The sequence below is a fragment of the Myotis brandtii genome, unplaced genomic scaffold, assembly GCF_000412655.1.
Source record: "Myotis brandtii unplaced genomic scaffold, ASM41265v1 scaffold456, whole genome shotgun sequence".
In the NCBI taxonomy this organism is placed as follows: domain Eukaryota; kingdom Metazoa; phylum Chordata; class Mammalia; order Chiroptera; family Vespertilionidae; genus Myotis; species Myotis brandtii.
The window spans coordinates 5,852,829-5,856,983 of record NW_005367431.1 but is presented as its reverse complement, the minus strand read 5'-3'; the positions used below and the strand labels follow the sequence as shown (position 1 = coordinate 5,856,983).

The 4,155-nt window shown below is 52.4% G+C and overlaps 1 protein-coding gene across 2 annotated transcripts in view; it reads right to left on the bottom strand.

The window, feature by feature from the left end:
* HTR1D (5-hydroxytryptamine (serotonin) receptor 1D, G protein-coupled) overlaps positions 1–4,155 on the bottom strand; it is a 25,410-nt gene that overhangs the window by 13,103 nt on the left and 8,152 nt on the right. The gene's annotated exons all lie outside the window — the stretch shown is intronic.

Below are 4,155 nucleotides of genomic sequence, written 5' to 3'. Positions count from 1 at the left end.
GGGGAAGCTTGCCTGGAACCTGGGGCCACAGGCGTGATTGATTGACATGAGAGTGTGAAGGGGGCCTTGGGAAAGGAGACAGGTAACCTGCGGCAACCCCAGATTCTCCTCTGAAGGTGGCTTTGCGGCTGGGCACCGGCAGACAAATCGAATCCGCAAGAGAAGAGAAACTGGGGCCGATGACACCTACTCCACAGGACGGAAGCTTGGAGAACCCTTCGCTCCATGAACCCCAACCCCTATTTCTTCATTTCCTATTGCTCACTGATCCAGAGACTGCACAGCCCAGCACTTCCCTCTCCTCTGTTCACGTGCACTCAGCACAACAGCCCGCCTCCAGCCTGGCTGAGACTTCCTTCTGCGAACACACTATGCTTCTCCCACGCCTCTGAGCCTTTGCACAGGCCGTTCCATCTATCTAGAATGCCCTTCCTCTGGTCTCCTCCAACCCTATAGAGGTTCCTCTGAATCCTAGGAACGGTAGTGATCACTCCCTCCTCCCCACCCCACTGGTCTCCTTATCACGCATTAACACTGGACTCCCCTCAACTGGCCTCACTGGCTGACTGCCTGTCTTCCTGTTGGACCTGATTCCCGGAGGGGTGGGGGACACGTGTGCTGTGTCATGAAGCCCAGTGCCCTCTGTGTAGGGTATCCTTCCTCCTCACCCACCTATCCAATTCCAACTTCAACCTCAGGATCGAATTCAACGGTCTCCTCTTGGCTGAAATGTGTCTACTCTTTCCACCCAGATGGGGTCCCCTCCCCCGTGTCCAACAGGTGCCTTATGTTTATAACTGACATGCGAGTCTCTCATCATCCTGCAGTCCAATGCCGTGGGGCTCTCTCCCTCAAGATGGTACATTCTGGGAGCAGAGACTGGTTTGTTCACAGCTGTAGGTTTTGGGCTTAATACTTAGCGTGGTTCAGGAAGGATTTACTCAAAGGATGAATGAAAGAACACTGATGGTCTTACCTTTGACACCTGTACCTCTGGCCCCAGATGTCCTTTGGTCATTCCTCCTGGATGTACCACAGGGGCCCCCACCTGAATCGAGCCACCATCTTCCTCATCCATCCCAGTCCTTCCTGTCTGCTCCTTGGTAGCTTATCCACCCACCCCCAACATCTAGAATCCTCCCTCCCTCTCTCTCTTACTCAGCATGTAATCAATTACTTTCCTTTTATGAATGAGGAAGCTGAGGCCCAGAAAGGTAATGCAACCAGCTCAAGGTCACACAGCAAGTTAAGTGGCCAAATCCAGGACCTTGCTCTCTGGACAGCCTGGACTCCCTCCTTACCATGACCTCTCATTCCTCTAAAGCAGTGGTTCTCAACCTTCCTAATGCCGCGACCTGTTAATATAGTTCCTCATGTTGTGGTGACCCCCAACCATAAAATTATTTTCGTTGCTACTTCATAACTGTAATTTTGCTACTGTTATGAATCGTAATGTAAATATCTGATATGCAAGATGTATTTAGGCGACCCCTGTGAAAGGGTCGTTTGACCCCCAAAGGGGTCGCGACCCACAGGTTGAGAACCGCTGGTCTATAGGTTCTGTCTCCTTTCCCCTGTCTTCTCTACACACATCTGGGGCATCTGTGTCTTGGTTCAGGCTGACAGACTGCCCTCTGCCTGGGAGAGCAATCTGTCCCACTCTCTTTCATACATATCTATGGAAATCTGCTCTCCGTTCTCTGAGGCCCTTCTCAGAAGCCACTTCCTCCAGGAAGCCTTCCCTGTCAGCCAGATGCAAAATCTCTCTCCTTTAACCCTCCCGACTCCAGGTCTGTGCCTGTGGTGGAAGCTCCTTGAGGAGCTACCCCCTCCCCCTCCAGTGCCAGGAGCACTGTAGGCTGCAATTGATATAGAGCAACTCCCAAAAAACAAAAACACAAGATTAAAAAAAAAAAAAAAGATATAGAGCGACTCCTCTTCCAGAGCTCAAGTGAGCCCTGGAGAAATAACAGCATTCTCTCTCTCCTGTCTGAAACTCTCCAGGGCTCCCATATCTGAATAGAATTTAAAAAATCGCACCATGGTCCACAAGGTCCTATGTTAACTGAACCCCCACCCCCCAACCAGCCACCTCTCTGACCTCATTTCCTACCATCTGCTCCCCTTAAATATCACCTCTTAGGCAAAGCGTTGACCAGCCAACATAAAGTAGTTCTCATCCTCTGTTAGATCTTCCCTGCTTCAGGTTCATTTCAGCACTTCACCCCATCGGCCACCCGCCTGAGAGTTCTGGGCTGGAAACATACATCTATGAGGTCATGTGCAGAGAGGTAGTCACGGGAGCCCATGGGGTGGACGAGACCACCCAGGGAGAGTGTCTGCTAGGAGAGCAGAGGAGAGGAGCTAAAGGCTATAGAAAGGAGGATGAACCTGCAAAAACAGAGACGCAGTAGGCAAAATAGACAGTACATATTGAGTTGCAGGAGCCAGAAGAGTGTTCCCAGAGGAAACGAGTGGTCAGCGGTGTCGGGGCGGCTGCTGAGAAAGTTAAAGACTGAACACTGTCTGCTGAGTTCAGCTTCCTGGAGGACAGACGTGACCTGGGCAGACCCCCGCCCCGCTGGGGGCCTCGGACGGGAGCCATCTGTGCAATGAGAGGAACTTCTTAGATCCTGGGAACTCTCAGCTCTGAGGTTCTGTATTTCGGCACAGATTCACATCCCAGTCGCCAAAAAGACCAGTCCTCCACCTGCAGCCCAGGAGACGCGGGATGACCTAACTAGCACTCTGAGGAAGCACCCTGTGTTCCGGGGCCTGCGCTGGGCGCTGTGGGGAGGAGAGGAGGCCCTAGGCCCTACCAGTCAGGCCCAGCTGGTCAGCTCCCTCCCTCCTATGTGACCCTCTAGGTCCTGGCTTCCCTGATGCCTCCAGGACAAAGACCACCCCTTCCTCCCCACCAGCTGGACAGGATCAAAGGCTGGAGGAGGCCCAGCTGCCCAAGTGGCCTTGCTTGCTGCTGTCGGTAAAGGGCCCTCGATGTCCTCGGAAGGAAGGCTGAGACCCTGGCCCGTGGCTATGCAGCCCAGGGGAGAGGACTGACCCACATTGGGGGCCGAGTCCCAGGAAGAGGTTGAGAGGCTGTGCTGAACAATGACCTCATTTGATGTGCACAGCAAGCCTGTGAGGCGGACATTCTTATCCCCACTTCACATGGAAGGAAACCACGGCTCAGAGAGGTTAAGGGCTTTCCCAAGGTCACACAGCTAGTAAATAGCCAAGCCTGGTTTGTAATGCGGCCAAGTCTGATAGAGAGCCCCTACTCTTTTTTTAAAAATATATTTTATTGATTTTTTACAGAGAGGAAGGGAGAGGGATAGAGAGTTAGAAACATCGATGAGAGAGAAACATCGATCAGCTGCCTCCTGCACACCCCCTACTGGGGATGTGCCCGAAACCAAGGTACATGCCCTTGACTGGAATTGAACCTGGGACCCTTGAGTCCGCAGGCCAATGCTCTATCCACTGAGCCAAACTGGTTAGGGCCCCTACTCTTTTTTTAAAAATATATTTTTATTTATTTCAGAGAAGAAGAAAGAGATAGAAACATCAATGGTGATAGAGAATCATTGATTGGCTGCCTCCTGCACACCCCCCACTGGGGATTGAGCCCGCAAACCAGGCATGTGCCCTTGACCGGAATCGAATCCAGGACCCTTCAGTCCGCAGACGATGCTCTATCCATTGAGCCAAACCAGCTAGGCAGAGGGTCCCTACTCTTAATCCTTGCACCTTCCCAGAGCTGGGGGGCTTTAGCCTTATATTCTCTCACAAGTAGTGTGACCTTGGGAAAGATTTATTCCCACTCTCCACACCTGCAATAAAGCAGATTTCTTAGTGCCCTTCCAGTCCTGACGTTACGTGATTAGCTAGCATCTGTACAGAACTTTACAGTTTATAAAAAGGCATCCATTCGGCATCTCATATATTCCCCCGAGTCTCGCAGGGTGGGAGAAGTATACCCTGCATTTGACAGATGTGCAAACTGAGGTTCGCAGACATGCAGTGACCTGCCCAAGGTCACAAAACCAGTCCGGGCCCACCGGGCTTCGGGTCTGGAGCCCGGGTTCCATCCTGGACGCTCCTTCAACTCCCCTCCCGAAAGGGCGGCCCCGCGCAGCGCCGCACCCCGACTTG